Below are 21,521 nucleotides of genomic sequence, written 5' to 3'. Positions count from 1 at the left end.
CTCACCATGGCGGAATGGTACTTTCCGCCGTGCTTGATGGCGTTAGGTACATGTCCGCTAGGGTCGGAATTCGCGTACCCTTGCGCCATGGTGGTATTTACGGTTTGGCATGGCGCGCGCGCGCGTACTTGGTGCAGTTAGCGTTGGCGTTCACTACGGTGTCGCTAATGGCATCGTACTTTGCGGTGACGGGTCATAGTCGCACCGAGCGCTATTTGATGGCGGTATTGCATTTCCGCCATCGTTTTTCGATTTCCGCCAGGGTCGTAATGAGGGCCATTATCTGCTTGGGGCTAGGCACACAGTTACCATTTTCACAGATCATCGGAATCTGCAGTACTTGCGTTCGGCAAAGGCACAATCTTCGCGTCAGTTGAGATGGGCTCTTTTCTTTGCTGAGTACGACTTTGTTATCACATTTCGGCCTGGTATCCGTAATGGAAAGGCCGACGCTCTGTCCCGAATTGGTAAGGGAGAAGAAGCTTACAGTGCCACAACTCCGGTGGAGATAATTCCAGTTGAAAAGGTGCTTGGAGTCATGGATGTTATAGATTCCTTATTTGAAAAATTGAGAGTTGAAATCAAAGCCAATATCAGTACAGCAGAATTGCAAAAATGGGAATCCGAAAAGGAACATTGTTATGTACAGGACGAATTGCCCTTTTATAAGGGTCGACTATTCTTGCCAACTCAAAAGCTACGAGAGCAAGTGATTACAGACTACCATAGTGCACTAATGGAAGGACATCCGGGAGTCACTAAAACCTTAGAAAGAGTCAAGAGATCGTATTGGTGGCCCACTTGGCGTAAGGATGTAATTCAATTCATCAAGACCTGTGGAGTTTGTGCTCAAAATAAATCGCAGAAAATGAAACCTGCCGGTCGTCTCAAACCATTGGAAGTTCCGCCTCTTCCTTGGCATACACTCTCCCTAGATTTTATTACAGACTTACCCAACTGTGAAGAATTTGACACCATCCTGGTGGTGGTGGATCTATTTTCTAAGATGGCACACTTTGTGGCATTGAAAGGATTGCCTACTGCGTCGGTCCTAGCTAAGGTATTTTTGGAAAACATTGTAAGGCTGCATGGCTTTCCTTCCATTGTGGTGTCTGATCGGGGAAGTCAATTTGTCTCTGAATTCTGGAAAAGATGTTGCAAGATGGCTCAGATGGAGATAATTTTGTCCACTAGTTATCACCCACAAACTGATGGGCAAACAGAACGCACAAATCAAACGTTGGAACAGTACCTCAGGTGCATGCTTCATCAAACTGACGACTCTTGGCAGAAAATATTGTGGATTGCAGAATATGCCTACAATAATTCCGTACACTCCTCGACTGGATTAAGTCCATTCTTCACTGTATATGGTCGGCATCCACGAACCTCGGTTCATGATCCACCTGAATCTCTGGAAATGCCTGCTATAAAGACACTGCATGACAACATTATAACCACTGTTCACCTAGCCAGAAAACAGTTGTACTTGGCGAAGACTGCTCAGAAGATGTTTGCTGATCAAAAGCAAAGAGACTCCCCGGAATACAAGGTGGGAGACTCAGTGTGGTTGGCTACAAGGAATCTGAGGTTGAGAGGATCCAGGAAATTTCTTCCAAGATTCTTGGGTCCTTTTACCATTGAGAAGATCATCAACCCGGTGGCCATGAAATTAACACTCCCCAAAAACATGAAAATTCATTCAGTGTTCCATGTGTCTTTATTGAAGGCTGTAAGTCCAAATACCCGAATCCAGGGTCCACCGGCTCCTGTAATTGTGGAAGGTGACCAACCAGAGTACGAGGTAAAGGCTATCTTGGACTCTAAGGTTGTTCGCAGAAAATTGCATTACTTGGTGGACTGGAAGGGTTATAGGCCGCAGGATAGAACTTGGGAACCCCTCGAGAACATTCACGCTCCCCGATTAATTAAATCCTTTCATCTGAATAATCCTAGCAAGCCAGGGGGAGAAGGTTTCACCGTAGGAGGGGCCTTGGGGGGGAATACTGTCATGATCACAGCAAAAGTTCCTACAATTGCGTCCAAAAAGAATTGGTCTTCAATCTACCATTCGTGGATGTTAAGAAAAAGCAACTCAGGGCAGTGTTAGGCATGGGCAGTACTTCCCAACACTCAACAGGGCTGCCTGGTTTATGCTGGTAGAGTGTGCAGTGTAGGTCTAGTTGTTTTCTCTCTCCTCCTATTTAAGCCCCTCCCCTCGAGCATTCCCTGCTTCGCGTTCGGAAAGAATCCAGTCAACGCTTGCCGCTGTCCAGCTTTAGGTCCTGTCACGTTCCAGCGCCACTAGTTACACTTCCCTTTCTGTCATTTGGTTCCCTTTTAGCCCGTTATTGTTTCCCTGAGTTCCCTGCAATTCCTACAATTTCCAGTCATAGTATCTTCCACAGTCGGTGTTTGGAACTCTCGTCACAGACTTCATTCCGGTCACTCCTTTAGCCCCGTCATTTTCCAGTCCCGGAACGACTTCCATAATTCAAGAGTTTCCTGTCAGAAATGTTTCGCAAGTATCTTTGCTCTTATCCTCTGAAGCAGCATAACTTTTCCCATGATATTGTGAAGTTCAGTGTTGCGTTGTAATCAGTTACTGAGCATTTGTTGCGCGTAACTTATGGAGCTGGGTTTGCGCTTCATTAGCTACTGAGTGTTCCTTAGCTTTGGATCTTAGTTTGGCGTGTGTTCTTTACATATTGTTTGAGTTCGCCACAAGCCTTGTATGGCATTTTTGCCGTATGCCTTTTCACTTATTTTCAAAGGCTTGAACGCTTTGGGGGTTGTGAGTGTGTTTCCTGAGGTAAATTCGTTTTCCGGTTGCGGTGCCCATGAATGCGTGGGTGTAGAAATTCCTCTCACACTTTAGGTACTCCTAAATTTCCCAGTCCTAATTCCAGTCACTTCAGTCCGGCGCAGTTATCTTGGTTTCACACTCTTATCTGTTGTGTAATTATTAGTGCGCTGTACCTTTCCAGTTTATTGAACATTAGTGAAAATTTCCTTCCTAGCTGCATTAGTTAGCACCATCTCCCCTCTTCAGAACTAGCGCCCCTGCACAGATGCAGGATGGAGAGCTAACAACATAAATTCCTAAGGTAATTAGAAAAGCTGAAGTGTTATATGAGAGTGTAGAATTAGTTTAAACTCCATAGAAGTGCTAATCAAAATTCTTAGAAATCTCTTGTGTTGATCCTAGGAACTCATATTCGTATGGTTGAAGGGAGGATTGGGAGCTACACCAATTGAGAAGAACTGTGTTACGTAGTTCCGTCGTGAGTGTCCCCGCAGAGTCCAGGTAAGCGTTACACCCAGCGCTTCGACCCACCTTTTGTCTTTCGGAATGTTATTGCCTTTTCCTCCAGCCTGATCCGTGAACTCTGTTGCCGACTTCGGACTGTCCTTGGATTGCACCTGCCTTTTCCTCCAGCCTGATCCGTGAACCCTGTGCCGACTTCGGACTGTCCTTGGATTTCTATCGTGCCTTCTCCCTGTCTGGTTTGGTTTGTCCATTTTGCCTCCCTACACAATTTGTGTCTTCTTTCCAACGCGGATTGCCACGCTGCACCTTACAGAGGGCCCCGCCAACGGACGTTACAGCGAGCCACAGATTGCTCTCTCTCCTTCATTCAACCCGTGGCAGTATTGTGTGTTGAAGACAAGGGTAAGCTCGTTCCAATTCTACTTTATTGTTCATTACCTGAATTTCTCCTCTCGTTCGTGTGGATTCCTGGAACAATATCATTAAATTAACTGCCTGATCTATCCTAAACGAGTGCATAGAAGTGACGCTTTCCAGTGTATGCATCAACCCATCACTAGTGCGACCCTCGTGCCGCCCGGGTATACATTTCCTCTACTAACCTTCCCATTTGTTGTTTTGTACCTGCCGTTGTACTCCTTTCAACTGGTGGTCCATTTATCCTTAGGAATTTCACTTATCAGGTCTGTTGGGTGTTATCCCAGTCATAGTGAGGTTATATTTACCACTTTTGCATACTCATAGTCTTGGGTTTTCTTGTAGGTTCATCATTCAATTACCAATACCATCTCAACCACTGTCTAGGTACTTAAAGAATTATCTGATTGTTTGGTTTTATGCCATATTGCCTTACTGCTTCTAATCATACTGGATTTTCCTTGCAGCATTGGTTATTGGTGGTGCGTGCTTTCCCCGCTCTTTTAGGTGATAGACATCTCTGCTCGTTTTTACCCAAATGGCAGAGAGGTACATCGTAGAAAAGAGCCCCTCTTTAGAGGAAGCCTGAATCACAGAATTCAGGGGAGCTGGAATCCTGGAGGCTGAACTCAAACCTACCAACCTTACCTTCCTCCGCGAAGGTCGTCTTACCTACGCTCCAATCTGCATACGGAGCGGTAAGTAACACTGCCAAAAGTCTACATTGATGGGCTCAGGATACCCCTGCAGCGCCCCTCACACCCAGGCCGATCTGGATGCAAATATTGCCTGGGGAGGGTCAATCTAGTACTGGGTTACCACTTCTTTGCCCTCAGGGGTTTGGTAGCGCATCGATCATGGTGTGCTCCGTGCGGCCGCCATCTTGGAATCCGTGACTAAATCTTTTAAATCTTCTTGTTGTTGAATAGATAGCTCTGAGGGAATTAGTTCAAAGTTGTCTATCTCTTCTGGAACCAAACAGGATAGTATTGTGGCATGGGGTGCCGAACAGTTCTCCTTCCACTCTTTTAAGAGATTTACATGATATAGATAGACCTTTTGTTTCCTGTCCGGTTGGGCTAACGTACAAGTACAAGTTAGCGTTAGTTCCAGTATTTCATATGGCCTGTGCCACTTAGAGACAAGCTTGTTTTCCAATGTGGGTAAGAGGACTAGTACTTTTTGTCCTATGGAAAACGATCTTAAGCTCACTTTCTTGTCATAGGTGGATTTATGTTGGATTAGGGTTTTTACCAAGCAAAGACTAGATCTCGTACAAGTCTCATATGTTCTCGCAGTCCGGTAGCAGTTTTCGAGAGGGGAATGGGTGCCTCTGCTCATTCTTCCTAGGTCTCCCGGAGCATGTCCACGACATCTCTAGGTTCTCTACCATAGAGTAGTTCAAAAGGAGAGAATCCAGTGGATGCCTGAGGGGTTTTCCTTACTGCAAATAGTGCCCAGGGGATCATTTGATCCCAGTCCTTGACGTATCTACCAACTTTCTCAGGATCATTTGCAGCATTTTATTGAATCTTTATGCCAAACCATCTGTTTGGAGATGGTACACAGAAGTTCGTAAGGTGTTAATTTGGAGTAGCTCTTTGACTTCAGCTATGAGCTTGCTCATAAAATTTGAGCCTTCATTTGTCAGTATTTCCTTAGGAAAGCCAACCCTGGAAGAATATGGTAGGAGGTACTTGAGAATTTGCTGGGTGGTATTATTACGCATAGGGAATGCCTCAGGGTATCTGGTAGCGTAGTCAACAATCACAAGGACATATTTGTTGCCCAGTCTAGATGTTTCTAGAGGCCTAATAATATTCATCCCGATTCTTGAAAAAGGGACTTGTATGATTGGTAAAGGATTCGGAGGGGCAGCTAATGTAATGCGAGTGCAGTTTTTTATACATATTTTGCACGTCAGAATAAAGGTGTTTATATCAAAGTGGATACCTGGCCGGTAAACCTTCCCACTGATATGTGCCTGTGTTTTGGATTGTCCTGGCCCCCCGCCCGGTCAGATGGGAATGTACAATCTCTAGTACGACCTTTCGTTGGGTTTTGGGGATTACTAACAAAGGGCTCCTTTTTCTATACCTTGTGCTTCTGGAATAGCTTCTAAAAAAGCTTCCGCTAGGGCTGGGTTGTTTCGGTGGGTGAAGGCTAGGTTGGGATAGATGGTAGGTTCTTCTCCCTTTCTCGCTTCAATTTTAGGAGGCTTAGCAGCTTACCCAAAGCATAAGGTACTGTTTGTCTGGTTCACTTCTTTCTTTAAAATGAGGAAATAGTGCCTTTTCCAGAATTCCTTTGGCAATTTGGTCCCCACGATGTACTTCAAATGGGATTTCACCATGATTCTGTAAGAGAACCTTTATGTCTCCCCGGATGTCGAGATCGATGACGCCCACTAGAAGGTCTATACCGAACTTCCAAGCCAGGCCAGATTTTGGGGCCAATCTTATGTAACACCCAGGAGTGGGTATTAAAACCAAGTCTGTGGAATCATTCCTCTTTTCCCAGGAGGGATAATAGCTTCTCTACTGCTACAGATATCGAAGCCTATTGATTCTTTAGTGGCAACAGAGGGGTTGGAAGCTCTATGACTAAGGTTATGAAATTGTTTGGTTCTCCAATTAGTTTTAATTGAGTCACATCCCACTCCTAACACCAAATGTAAGGAAGGCATGGTATCAAAGTAAGGTAGACACGAGTGACCACAGTTCAAAGGTGTTTAATTAACGTTATCAAGGGTTTGAAAAGCACCTATCTAAACCTGATTCTATGATGGGAGCAAGCTACGACCATCGAAATAATAATAATACAGTCCTAGTGGAGTCTGGTCAACATAAAAGGGCCTATACTAAAAAAAATATTTCCAATCCTTACCGCTATGTTACAAATAGTGTGGGATAATGTTCACGAAATAGAAAGAAGTGTTCACAAAATGATAAGTCAGGATGTTCAGGCCGTTGGCCTCCCTTCCCCCCGTTTTTAGCATTGGACAAGGTGGTTCACTCGAGCATAGCACACTCTTGGGCATCTTCGGCACAAGGTCACATTTTCTTTTACCAACGTAAGGGCGTTCTGTGCCCAAGTCTCTTTCGTTTACAGTCTCTTGCTTCAAAGGGCCTGATGTATCAGAAACAACAAAGAAAAGTTCCTTTCCAAATATTCAACTTGGGCGATTTACTCTTCGCCCGGAATCCCCCTCAGTTGGGCTCAGATCCTTCTTTCACAATTAGCCTCCCTCAGTCGGGTTCGGACCAACTTTAATTTGCAAGCATCCCTCAGTCAGGTTTACATTTACCACAAAAATATCTTTGCGGATGAGTTTTACCATTCACACCGGATCCCCCTCTTCCTGGCTCAGACCCCCTTGTAAACAATTAGTCCCCCTCTTCTGGGCTCAGACCAATTTCACTTCATAGGCAATCAAAGGGCCTCATTACGACCCTGGCGCTAAGTGACAAACGATGGCGGTAAATGCTTACCGCCATCGTTTTCCGCCAGGTCCGATCATGACTCCTGACCGTAAACTACGATGCCAATAGCGGCATCGTAGTTAACGCTGCCGCTAACTGCGCTAAGGGTGCGCGCACGCGACCGCCCACACCGTACTTAGCGCCATGGCGGAAAGGCACGCAAATGCCGACCCAAGCGGACATGCACCTAACGCCATCACCGAGGCTGCAAAGTACCTTACCGCCATGGTGCAAATAACGCCATCGCGAACCAACCGTAAAGGGCCAATTCAAGTGAATGCAGCTGCCACAGGTGCACAGAAACAGCACAGGTGAAGGCAATACAGACTCAGGGGAGTACAAAAAGAGCACACCCCACCCCTACCCACACCCAGTCACACTCCACAATGATGCCAATACGACTAGCAATGTTGGGGCTGGAGGACCTGATAGCAATGCATGTGCTACTACAACAGCAACAACAACAACAACAACAGGCAGCACAGAGGAGACGCAGGAGGAGAAGGAGGGCAAGGCAGGCCCAGCAAGCCCCACCAGCACAGCCAGTGCCACCACGCAGGCAGCCCCCAATCCCACGCATCAGAGCCAATCCAAACAACCTCACTGCTGAGCAGATCCACACCCTGTACCGTTTGGACCGGGACACCATCACCGCCATCGTAGACATGATACACGATGACATCGTCAGCATGATAGAAAGTCCAACCGCCATCCCCCCCCTACTGAAGGTAGTGGCTGTACTCCACTTCCTGGCCACAGGCACCTACCAGCACACAGTGGGGCACCTGCATGGCATTTCACAACCATTATTCTCACGAACACTCATCCAAGTGCTCGATGCCCTCCTCAAGCACACAGACGACCACATCTCATTACCACGGACTGCCCAGGAGATTGCAAACACCAAAGTGGGTTACCATGCACTAGCCAGCATACCTGGTTGCATTGGTGCCATCGACTGCACCCATGTGGAATTGGTGGTTCCACGTGCCATGGAGGTACCGTACCGCAACCGGAAACAGTTCCACTCTATCAACTTGCAAATGGTCTGTGACTCCAACAAGATCATCACACATTGTTGTGCCCGATTCCCCGGATCAACCCATGATTCCATGATCCTGAGGAACTCCACAATACCACGCTACATGGAGCGACATGCAGGCCCAAGATCCTGGCTACTCGGTGAGTGCTATGTCATGGAAGTGGGCATGGGAATGACGTACCAGTGCATACTCCACCTGGCAGAAGGGGGGGGGGGATGATGCATACTCCACTGGCCTGTGAGTAACACAGAGAACGGATACAGAGGAAGGGCACTCACAATGCACAAAACCCCTCTGCATACATAGGGTGATGGCATGCAAAACAGGCCATGGCAGCAATGAGCATATACTGGTTGCATAGTGTGAATCAATTAGTGCATGTAGAAGTGAGCCAAGGTAACAGTTCCATGCCAGCCATGGTGGAACATCATGTTCCTGATCAGACAACATGACTGACACATACATTCTCGTCTACATACAGGTGATGCAGGCTACCCCCTGAAGAGGTGGCTCCTCACGCCAGTCCGGAACCCGCAGAACCAGCACGAGGAGGACTTCAACCGTGCACATACACGTACTCGTGTGGTCATAGAGCAGACATTCGGCCTCCTGAAGGCACGGTTCCGAAGCCTCAGCAGGTCTGGTGGGGCACTCCTGTATGGCCATGAGAAGGTGGCAAAGATCGTCATGGCATGTGTCATGCTGCACAATATGTGCGTCAGACGGAATGTGCCCCTGCCCCCTGACGCAGAACTGCAACCACCTGACGATGAGGATGAGGATGAGGAGGGTGCAGATGGGGCGCCACCACATGGAGGAGGCGATGTACAGGAGGGGCGTGCCATGCGCCAAAGTATCATCAACCACTGCTTCTAGCACACACGGCTGGTGTTCATCGCATGGAGACTGCACTTGGGGCACTGTGTGTCTCTGGGGCATGCACACTGTGGACTGTACACCAATAAAGCACACATACGCAATGAAAATGTCCACACATTTCCTTTTTTTGAAAGAAAAAAGTGTATTGGAACCATGAACTGTCGTGTCACACCCCCTCCCACCTCCCCCCTGCACACCCCAACACACCCCCTCCCACCTCCCCCCTCCCCCCTGCACACCCCAACACACCCCCTCCCACCTCCCCCCTCCCCCCTGCACACCCCAACACACCCCCTCCCACCTCCCCCCTCCCCCCTGCACACCCCAACACACCCCCTCCCACCTTCCCCCTCCCCCCTGCACACCCCAACACACCCCAAGTAGCTGTCAACAGATGCCTGTGACAGTGTCCACAGGCCGTCACAAGCCCCCTCTCCCGGCACCCGGGGCACCCCTGGCTGTGGAGCGCAGGTTGCGTCCGGAACGGCGCACGGGGCTGCTCTGCGCAGAACTGGCAGTGGAGGATGTCCCTGGCTGCTCCTGTGCATGCACGTCCTGTCGTGTGTGGGTGAGGCCAATGACCGCACGACGCAAGGCCGCAAGTTCTGCACAGATGTCCCTGGACATGGCCTGCATGGCATCCCTCAGGGTGGCAGTGCTCTGCGCCACTTCCGCCCTTAGTGTCTCCGTGGCCTGTTCAATGCTAAACCTAGCCCCCACACATTCCGCTGCATGCTCATCCAGCATTGCGGACAGTTGATGCTGCCGTTGTGTGATGTCCTCGAGGGACGGCTGGCCGTGCTGGCCCATGGGCAGTGCAGGTGGAGTGATGGAGGGGCTGGTCCCCTCCTGTGGAGTGTGGACAGGGCATGGGGTGGAAGGCCACTCCTCTGCCTCAGTGTGCCCCTGTGTGTCGCCCTCATGGGGGCTGGCGTCTGAGAAACAGGGGGAATGTAGTTGGTCAGTGGGGTTTCTGACCTCCTGCTCCATGTCCGAGTCAGAACATGCAGCTGTTGCAGCTGTCTCCCCGATGTTGCTGCTGGCCGCTGACCCCCTGCCTTCTGTGGCAGGCAATGTCGGTGGAGGTGGAGCAGCAGCTGCTGGCCTGCTGCCAACAGGGGTGCTTGCCGGTGGGACCTCCGGTATGCCTGCAGTGGGACCTGCTTGTCGTGGGGTCTGCCTCACTGCAGCTGAGGTTGAGGGTGCAGGGAGGTTGTTGGTGGACTTCGCCCTCTTCGGCGCAGGGGTCTCCTGGTCCTCTGGGTGTGATTCTGTGCCTGTGGTGGAGCAAAGGTGGGAGGGCGTTATTGATGGGTATACGGACTTTTGAATGACAATGGTTGACATTATTTTGGCCAGTGGATGAGGCAGATTTCAGGCAGTGCCATGCAGGTTGTCTCCTTTTGGTGTGGCATGTGGATGCAGGTATGCGGGTGCCAGCAGTGTATGCAGGGTGGTGCTCGCATGTGGCTATGGGCAGTATTGATTTGTGTTGCATTTACACTCTAGGGCAACCTTGTGCTACACATGATTGGACTGCTGTGTCTATGGCATGTCTTGTATGAGGCACCTACCTTCATCGCCTGATGTCGGGGCTCCCCTTTCCATCCCTCCAACGCCTTCGATGGATTCCATGCCGATGGTGGCAGCACAGATCTCCTCCCACGGTTGGAGTTTCAGGGGGGATTCTGACCCTCCACCGGTTCCCTGGGAAAGGTTGCGGTTTGCCGAGATGACGGCTCTGACCCGTATGCGCAGGTCATCCCAGCGTTTCCGGCACTGCTGTGGGGTGCGGGGTACGGTCCCCACCGCGCTGACGCGCTCAGCCACCAGGGCCCAGATGGCCTTCTTCTTCCCAATTGCTGTCCGGCTCATTTCAGGGGAGAAAACAACACCTGCGTTGTCCTGCAGGGTCTCTGCTAGCATGCAGAGTTCCTCCCGGCTGAATCGCTCCTGGCGCTGGCGGTCACAGGCCTTTTTCACGCATTTCGGCATTTTCGGGAACTTGGGTGGGTGGGTGTTTTGTCGGGACAGGTGTCAGGGTTGGGTCTGGTGTTGTTTGGTAGGATGGCGATGGATTGTGTTTTTAAAGATGGCCGACGGGCTGCTTCCCGTTCCGGCGCGATGACGCTATTTCCGGTTTGGCCTTTTACGGCCACCGTAGATTACGGTGGCCGTAATTTACGCTGGCCGTAAATTACGGTGGCCGTAAATTACGGTGGTCGCTACTTACGCTGGCGGATGGGCACCTTGCTCGCTTAGCGATGGCGGTAGGGGCCTTTTCCGCCATGGCGTTATTAGCATTACCGCCATGGCGTAATGCTCGTGCGCGATGGGTCGTGATGTGGCGCTCTTTACGCCATCGTCCCACGGCGTAAACGCTCATTACGCCATGGCGTTAATGACGGGCGCTTACCGCCAGGGTCGTAATGAGGCCCAAAGACTTTTGAATGTGCACAGGATTTAGCTTTACCCGCTGCAGGACCACTTGGATTTCACAGTTCAATGATCCTCACATGCTCAGTTGGATACCAAACAGAGACCTTCGAGTGAGCACCCATGTGGCGCCAGACCACTCCGTATCTGGTACCTAGTTTGGTTTCACAAAGTTCATTCACATATGAGTCACCTTTCCTCATACAAAGTTGCAGCTTGCAACCTTGAGCATAACACAGTCCGGTCTGCTAGTTTCCATGTGATAATGTCACCGCAAAAATGTCGCCATGCAAGAATGGTGCTGTTTTTTTTGCAGCAATATTATCATATAAATCCTGCGGGGGACACCCCTGGAGCCCCCCTTTTTTTAAAGAGAGTGGGGGATACCCCTGCAACCCCCGCTCCCATTTACCCATATATTGTCCCCATATATAATGTCACCTATGCCATTTCCCGGCGACTATATGTATGGCGACATTATACATGGGGACAATATTACCTGATACCGTCTGCTATCAGTCTCTCCAACTCACCGGCTGTGCGGAATTCACTGGTGCTTTTTTGTCCAAGCCAAGGACAGTACCACTGCAGCAATCGCTGCTCCCTGCCTTGGCTATCAATGTGGGAGGGCCCCGTGTAGCTTCTACACACACTGCACTGTTGTTCAGCTGTAATTCCCGGTCTTATGTTTCTTTTCCTCGAAGGCCTCTTGAAAGTCATGGTCCTTCTCTAAAAAGGTCAAGGCTAGTTCCCTCCTTGCAGCCCTCTCTGGTCTTGCCGCCTTTCTCCTTGATTTAAACTGCCATCTCGGAATTGCTGCTTCCTCGTGCGTTTTGCCTTGCTCAGGGTGTGCTTTCGTGCTCCTCCTTTTATACTTGTGGGGAAGTGTGATGGAAGTCAGGTGTGTGTAATTATCAGTAATTGCCTGACTCTGCCTGACCATTGTGGGACATGTCAGGTATACGGCTCTGGTGTTAATCCATTGTGGCTCACAATGAACTGTCTGTGAGGTGAGAACGTGTTTGTGTCTGGAAAGGAGAAGGGGCTTGAACTTCTAGGTTCCTACCTGGTAGGATGGGGAAAAGGTTTTACAGAGAAGGGAATACCGCATCTCACCCTTCATTGTCCCACTTCCACTTCCACTCCCCGAAGACCTCTCATCTAGGTGGTCCTCCCGCACTGGTCCACCCCCAGGAACTGGATCCAATAGCGATGGCCATGTCATGGCTACCTGGATGACAAATCCCCTTCAGTTTTCTCACTCTGCCTAAAGAAAACTAAGGAAAGTCTGAGTCAGAGAGTTCAAATGAAGAATCTGTCTGTGTCCAAAACCTATACTTGCCCTAACAACTAAATCTATACAATGTGCATGAATGACAACCACCAAAAAGAAAACAGTGTTTAACCCAAAGTTCTGAGCTTCTTCCAGCTCGCAGCTTCCTTTCAGCCCCCTTCTCCAAGTGTGAAATAGTTCCACAAAAAGGCTCAAAATTATCTTCCCTGGACTTAGAAGGAAACAGTCTGAATCAAGACCCAGAGTTCCCATCCCCAAAATTTCAGTAACACAGTTAAAAAAATCAAGGGGCCTCATTACAAGTTCGGCGGAACTTGTGAATTTTACTGGTGCCCGGGAATGGGCAATTACCAGGTCATTCCGGTCCCGTCGGTCCCGGTATTTGCCCATTCCTGAGCACCGGTAAAAAATGCTCCCCATTCCCATTTGAGCCTCTGCTCGCGGGTGCCAGGTCCGACCTGGTGGGTGAAATAGCACCCGCAAGCAGAACTCGTAGTTTGCCGGTCCGGGAACTACAGTACCGGCAAGCTTACCGGTACGATAGTTACCTAACTGGCAAACTTGTAATGAGGCCCAAGGTATACTTATTGAAGTTCTAAAATTCAAGTTGCAACACCTTTTGTTTGTAGGTTTCTTAAAGTCACTTCAATTTAGAACTCAACCTACTGTGGCTTGTTGTTCATTAAAGTTGTATTAATTACATTGTTTACATATGTTGTTTAAACGTGACGTTCTGTTCTCTGTTTGGCTTCAAAATGTATTATTTCTGATTAGTAACAAGGTTTTGATTCAGTTCGGCATTCATATTCATTAGTTTTGATTATTATTCCTTTGCGCTTCATCTTTTGTCCAGTAAGTGTTCATTTCCCTTTAATTGGATGGCCCAGTGTTCGGACACCTTCGAAAACGTGCTTCTTGCTACACGTGACCACTCTGCCACAAAGTATGTTTAGCTTTTCCCTGCTCTTCAGTAATTGACAAGAAAGGATCGCAGACTTTTGAAAATGTGCTTATTTGAGGCACGTGACCACTCCGATACAAAGTATTCAACATATTGCGAAGTTCATACACTCGCGGACCGGGTTTCCCATTCATTTGAAAATCACTGGTCGCTTTCCCAATTCTTATTGCAGCATGGATCACACAGCTTTCTGCTCACAGCCCTTGTTGCAGTGCAGATCACACAGCCCTTTGGTTTTAGCTTTAGGCCGCCAACTCCTTTCCCTACAGACACCCCTGTGTAGGTTTTCTGGCACAGGGCAACGAGCACCTCAAGCAATGAGAAAATGGGCAGCCTATCTGCACAGCTCCCCTCACCCTGCTCAGCCAGCTCCAGGGTCTAAGCTCCCCCGCCATGCTTCCATGGACCGCCTCTCTCCTTGGTCCACAGCATCTCAGTGTCCCGCTCCTGCTGCTTGTAATGGCCTTCCTGTTGCTCCTCCTGCTGCTCCCATCGCCCCTGTCACTCTCTCTTCCACTGGGCAGGTCTCTTTTTTTAACATATTTTTATTAGTATTTTCATTTTTACAGAAACCTCAAAATTGAACAACAAAAAATATAATCACCCTCCGTACCCCAAAAAAACCCCTAAAATTCCAAACCCCCTTCCTGCCTAACATCCCACCGTCCCACCCCCAGACAGCTACCTTTAATGTACACACTTTTTGAGAATCCAGATGGTATAGTCCTTAATTAAAGAAGTCCAAAATCCGTAGCCTTTGCGGGCACCATTTCTCGCGAAAGTCTTTGTGGAGAAATTCCAAAACAAACTCCCAGCCCTTCCTGAAATTCTTTTGTTCCCCTTGTACGACATAGGTAACCAACTCTAGGTAGAAATAATGGCAAATTCTTGTTAACAGCTCTTGTTCTGATGGGGGCTCAGACTGCTTCCATTTTTGCGCGATGAGTGACACTGCGGCTACCGACAATATCATATAGGCTTTCCTTTGTTTCTTTTCGGTTAAAATCTACAGTACATTGCCCAATCCTAGAAGAGTTACATTTTCTGACAATCCCACCAGATATGTACCCACGATCCTTTTTCCTTGCATCCCCTCCAACATTCTTTAGAGACATTCTTATAGAACCTATGCAACTTCTCTGGCGTTAGATGACATTGAACCATCACTTTCACCCACATTTCCCGTATTTGAAACACCTGCATCAATTTAGGAATTCTCTTCTAAACCTCCAACCACTGAATCTCTGACATTATGATATGATATGATATGGCATTTATAACACGCCTGTACACAAGTGTTTCAAGTCACGACGAGGCAAGGGAGGGGAAACAGTGGGAAGACAGAAAACGATCCTACTAGACCAGGTGTCATTCAGATCGCGCAAGTGCATGGGTAGGGAGAAAGGGAAAAGTGCCTGGGGGAAGAGAGAGGGGAAAGTGCAGTACATGGGATAGAAGAATAAATAAGATAAATAAAAGCGGCCAGATGGTGGCAAGTTCAAGGTAAGAGCAGACATAAGTGCTGGTAGGGGGACTGTAGGGATACAGAAAACAGTCCCCAGGTGCGGGGGTTGCCAGGGAGGCAGGGCAAGGGTATAAAAGGCGTGGCCTGGGCCCGAGATCAGAAAGGATGGCCAGGTAACCAGTGCAGTTTCAGCCAGGAATTTCAGCAGGGGAGAGAGGGAGAGAAAGCAGAAGCAAGTTTCAGGGAGGCCCCTGCCGAAGAGAGAGCTCGACCACCAACTTGTTGCTTGGAGAAGCGACTGACCCTTAGGGAGTGGAGGTGGATGAGCGAAGAGCCAGAGAAGGAAGGTATTTGGGAAGAGAGAGTTGAAGGTCTTGCGGACCCAGGCCCCAGAAGGCCTTGTGGACAATGCAGAGGGTTTTGAACTTATTCCTTGCAGCTACTGGGAGCCAGTGCAGAGATTTCAGTCCTGGAGAAATACGATCCCTGGGCTTGAAGCCAAGGACAAGTCTCGCAGTCCTGTTTTGGATAAATTGCAGAGGGCGGAGAGTAGAGGCATGCAAATTTAGATAGAGGCTGTTACAATAGTCCAGCCTAGAGAGAACCAGGGCTCTGGAGACGGTGAGCTTCTGGGGGAAGGAGAGGAAAGGAAGAATACCTCTGAGGAGGTGCAGCTGGTAGTGTGACTTCTTAGAGACGTCAAGGATGTGAGGAGAGAAGGAGAGTGTGGGGTCGAAGATGACCCCGAAGTTTTTAGCCTTGCAGGTGGGAGCAGGAAGAGGGCCAATAGAGGCCAGCCAGAGAGATGCAGGGAAGGAGGGATTGCAATACCTATGTCCTTCTCCCACAACTTCTCATAACTCCATTGTGTTTGACTCAAGTTTTCTCTGAGTATCTTGTACATTGCCCTCACCATATGCCTGTCTCGAGCATTAGTAATTATGATTGTCTCAAAAACAAATAGATCCCTTATTATGTATTGTTTGGTACCCATTAACCAATGGTGTAATTGGGCATATCTTAATCTTTCATTTTGATTCAATAAGAATACCTGTTTGCATTGCTGGAAAGTTATAATCTCTTGTCCTTCAAAGATATCACACCCCTCCTCCAGCATCCCGCTTCCTCCCATTGCTTGAATGCATTGTGTTCTAATCCCGGAGTAAACTGGGGACTATGAAAAAGAGATGTAAAAGGAGAGGGAAATGTTGTAATACCTACTCTTCGTACCACTGTATGCCATATCTGGGCTATCAATGCTGTTATTTTACTTCTATACATATTAACAGGATGATCCTGTTTTTGGCACCATACTACTTCCTGGGGAGGTTTGCCAACTACTGCTCTGTCCATTTGTACCAGCATTTCTTCGGGGTCCCCTTTGAACCATTCCCTGACAATTCGCAATTGGTCAGCCTGATAGTAAATCTGCAAGTTAGGTACACCCATTCCTCCTTTTTGTACTGATGGTATTAATATTTTCCAGGTAACTCTGGGTTTGTTACATTGCCAAATGAATTCCCTCAAAATCTTAAGTTCCGTAGAATTTCAATGGGTCCCTGATTGGTAGAGTTTGGAAAAGATACAATAGCTTTGGGAGAATTATCATTTTAATAACATTTATTCTTCCCATCCATGATATTGTCAAAACGTTTCGTTCCTTAAGCCAATGTTTAATTGATATCAGGAGAGGGAAATAGTTTGCTCCATACATTGACTCCAGGGAGTCAGATAGTTGTATACCCAAATACTGCATATCATGTTTCGTTGCTATACATTGATTGTCATAGGATACCCTCTTAGCTGTAATTTTCCCCTGCTAAAACTTCAAGAGTATTCTTAGGAACCAAGCTATGTGGATGCCTCCATGTTGGCTGACAATACAATAAAGTAGTTCCCAAGCACATTGTTTTTCATGGTGTATGAGCCTGGTGCCACAGGCCCCAGGACAGGCCCCATGAGGGCTTTTGAAGAGGATGCAAGGCTCTAGAGGCCACAGTCCTGACTCCACCTGGCCAATGGGTTTGCCAGAGGGGGTTTTGGGCGAGGGTCGTGACACTTCCCCCCTCCCTGATCCTCCCTTTCTCCCCGGTCGAGCCCAACTTATTCCTATCCTTCCATGTATCATACTGTAGAGGTCGAGCCCCATTTTACACTCGGAGATTAGTTGTGCAGGTCTACCTCTGTCCTGCACCCCCTGATTCCAAGCACCAAGAGTGTACCCTCCTTCTCCTGCTGTCTCCAACTAAAACATCTTGCCCCCTTCAGCATTGCCATCCCCCCGGACCATTGCTATTTTAAGTCTATATAGTTATTACATATAGTACCAGTATTATAACTATTTCACATCACCCCTCACCACAGCCGTGGAAGTCGCATGCCATCTTCGATACCTTCAAACCTTTCTCACGTTGTTTTATCTCGAGATGATTTGGTCCATTCACATTGTCTGAATTTCCCTTTTCCTTGAACTGTACGAGTGTCTTTTGGCTAGTTCCCTTTGTCATCATCCACCAATTTTAAAATCCGCAGACCTTCTTCGCACAACGTTACCCGATGCTGCTTTCCATCACATGTGAAGAAGAGTCCAAAAGGAAATGTACACCTATAATGAACCTGGTTTTTGATTAGGGCTTGTACCACTGCACCCATCAGGCTTCGCTTCAATAAGGTTGCTTGCACTAAGTCTTGGAAAAGTTGAATTTCTGAGTCATTGACCTTAATGGGAGCTGCTTTCCTTGCAGCCTGAAAAATAACCTCTTTCTGATCATATTTTTGAATTGCAGCAACCACATCCCTAGCTCCAGGCACTTTACGCTTCGGACCTACCCGATGTATGCGGTGAATCAGTACATCTTCTCCCTTTTTCAGATCTATTAGGTCAGCAAAGATCTGCTGCATCGTGGGGCTCTATTCCTTGTCCTCAATCATTTTTGGAAGTAGTTTAACCCTAATGTTGGATCTTCTCGATCTATTTTCCAGTTCTTCCAATTGTAATTCAAAGTATTGAGTCGCTGTTGCCAACTGATCAGTCAATAGATATATTTTGGAAGTGTCTTTCGCTATTTCTTGGATCGCTGACTCATTTGTTTCTACTTGTTCCGCAAGACTATTGATATCACTTTTCACCGCCTGCAAGGATTGTGCGGGTTAAGTTCTTATGAGGGTGAATGGAGATTGAAGCGTTTCTGTCATTTGTTCCTTGAAGTCATTGAAGCATTGCTTAAATGTTTCTGTTGTGGAATCGCCTTCCGAAGGTGTCTGTGGTACTGCAGCCAAAGAACTTTCTTGATGGGTTGTCTGACATCCCTTGGTAGACCCCTCTTCCCCCTCTTTGTGCCATAGTTTTGAAATTGCCCCCCTCCTGTTGTTTCTTCTTCTGCATCTTGGGGGTGGGAGCTCCCTCTGCTGGTTCTTTAGTTTTATTCCAAGACATTTGAACGGGAAATCTATGGTTACAGGTTACTTACTACAGCCTCAGAGCTTGTATAATTGCTTTAAGTCTCTAACCAATTTACAAATGTTGAGGGGAGTGATATAGAATCCACTCACAATTAGTGCACCTGTATCTTTCTCACAGTTGTCAGTTAAAACATATGCTTGCACCCCGTCAAAAGGTAATTTGTTATCTTCCAGTGACCACTGCTGTACTGTGTCAGGTCTTTCTCATACAATACCACCATTGGGACAGTGTACTTACTTCTAACAGCTAGTAAGGGTTCTTTCACCAATTCATGCACCAATTTCCAGTCACTGTATACAAATTCACACCCAATGTCTTTGAGTAATCCAATGGTATCCAAGATCCAGCTCGTGCCTAACCCTCACTTGTCCATAGTGTGTTTTATCTCAATTGTAGAAATGGCACTTGACTAATGTGTTGTTCTCCTCCCCCATATTTGTATTAGGTCCGCTATTCCTTGGTTGTTGAATGAGTTCTGGCAGCCGTCACATAGTAGCTGCCCAGGGAACTCCTTATCAATGACAGAATCACAATATAGTCTGTCTTCATAAATGGGTTCACTTAAATAAAGCTTTAAATGTGTACAGTTATTGCTTGCACCTCTCCAACTATAATTGCTGTTAATTCTTTTATGATAATATAGGCACCGTTGCTCATGATATTTGACTTTGTTTGTCAATAACCACCCCTCCTTCTGATGCTTACACACTCATATGCCCTTCTCACTTCTTGTGACTCACCCCAAAGCTTCAACGGGGTCGAACTACCATATAGTCAATCCTCGATGCTCCATTCAGTAGCATGCACCATCATCGGTGCGCTCCTGCTGTCCACACCCCTTCTATCAATATGTGGTGGGGTCTCAAATCCCATCTTCCTGGAGGCAAGCAGGAGGAGCTCACTCTTTACACTCCCTTTCTCCCTGTGGCCATCTTGGAATCCGGCAGGTCTCTTTTTACACACCTGTAGCCCCTTGACAGGCTGCTAGTGTGAAGGCTCAATTAGCCCTGCCTGACCACAATTACAGGGACATGCCTGACCTTCACAGATTTTAGCAGGCATCTTCCTCGTCACAGTACCAGAGTAGTAAAAGAGCAGTCTTCATTGCTCTTAGTTTCTTCTTCTCTGTCCCGGTACTGTCAACTGTCAATTGTGGAGAAATGAGGGGAACTGGTTTATATCAGCCTATGAAGGTCGGGGAAGGGTTGGGTTGGTTGTCAATAGGAAAAGGGGGATACCATATCTCCCTCAAAGGCACCCTATTCATTCTTATCCTTCTATGTTTTGGAGGTGTGTCATTTTTCCTAATGTTATTCTGACCAAAGGAAATTGTGTGACAATATCCCATAAAGGTTTCTGGGGGCGAAGTTTTATCCTGAACTGGAAAGGTGTAATACCATGTCTCACCTGAGGATTCTTCCTGTCCCTTTTTCCGGGAACCCTCCACCCAGGTGAACCCCCCGCCCCCAGCTTCTCTACCACCATGGCCAGGATCCAAAAGCGATGGCCTTTCCCTGGCCACCTGTGTAGAGGATCCCAGGGAAATCGATGTGAGAACGCCCTCAGGTTTCTCACACTTCTCCACTCCGGCCTGCTCCACAGCGCCCTGGCTTCCCAGAAGGTTCCCCCCTCTCATGTATTTTGACAAGGTAAAGGGGTATACCATGCCTCACCTAAAGGCAACTTCCATCCACTCCCCAAGGTCCCTCCACCCAGGTAATCCTCCCTCGCATATCCACCCCCAGTGTCAGGATCCAAAAGTGATGGCCCTTCCCATGCCAGCTAAGAAGAAGGGGAGTAGATGGTTCCTCACACATCACTCGTCTTCCAGGGATAGCCTCTGCCCATGTGGCCAGGGGACAGCAGCCGCTACCTGATCCTGACCCTGGGGGTGGCTATATGAGGGAGTATCACTTTGGGGGCTGGGTGGGTGATCCTTGCGGGGATGACATGACATTGTTTTTTTTATATAACAGTTTTTATTGATTTTAGACAAACAACACAATCGTTATTCATCCACTGCTTGGTTTCATATCAAGATACAAGTTCACAACATTTTGGCACAGTAGTTAAAACGATAGCATGGTACAAATAAGTCCTCTTATATTTCGGGTCCAGGTGGGGGGGTAGGCTCTGCCAAGTTACTCATTACGGCCTGCCCTTACAGGTTGGTCGCAGGCCTGTTATCCACTGAGCAAATACATTGCCCTAGGGTTCCCAACCCTAACGTCACAGTGGCGCATTGTAAGACAGCTGCCTCGGCCCTGGTTAAACAGGCACAACGGCCAGGGAAGGGCAGCCTGGCTAGTCCAGCCTCCTGACTCACTCAGCTTCCTCCCACTTGCCCCACACTTTCTGGAAATTATGAGGACAGTCGCTGGTGTTGTATATCCACCGCTCCAAAGAAATGCACCTCTCCATCTCTGCCAACCACTGACCCAGGCGTGGACAAATCGGTGGCCCCACAGCACAGCGATGAGCCCTTTAGCCACCCCCAGTGTGATTGATATAAGTATTTTTTCATATTTGGTAAACTTGGTCTCTCCCCTTATACCCAGTAGTACCAGTTTGGGATTGCTCGGGATCTGGGAGCCGAGGATCCTAGTTAGTTTGTTGAGGCATTTACCCCCAAAATACCTGTGCTCGTGCACATTCCCACCATGTGTGAAAAAAGTGCCTTCCTCTGTCCTACACCACAGGCAGTTATCCCGATCCTATCACCCCCCCACCGAGCCAGGGCTCTTCTAGAGCGGTATACCCGATGTAGTGTTTTGTATTGGATAAGGCGGAGTCTAGCCTCTATACCTATC

General features: G+C 48.1%; 1 protein-coding gene across 1 annotated transcript in view; it reads left to right on the top strand.

The window, feature by feature from the left end:
• The window catches only part of SLC35F5 (solute carrier family 35 member F5), a 1,900,137-nt gene that overhangs the window by 147,360 nt on the left and 1,731,256 nt on the right, over nt 1-21,521 (top strand). The window lies entirely within an intron of this gene.

Source organism: Ambystoma mexicanum, chromosome 9 (genome assembly GCF_040938575.1).
Source record: "Ambystoma mexicanum isolate Mex_15411 chromosome 9, UKY_AmexF1_1, whole genome shotgun sequence".
In the NCBI taxonomy this organism is placed as follows: Eukaryota; Metazoa; Chordata; class Amphibia; order Caudata; family Ambystomatidae; genus Ambystoma; species Ambystoma mexicanum.
The sequence above is the reverse complement of the archived record's forward strand: the minus strand, read 5'-3'. Positions and strand labels throughout refer to the sequence as shown.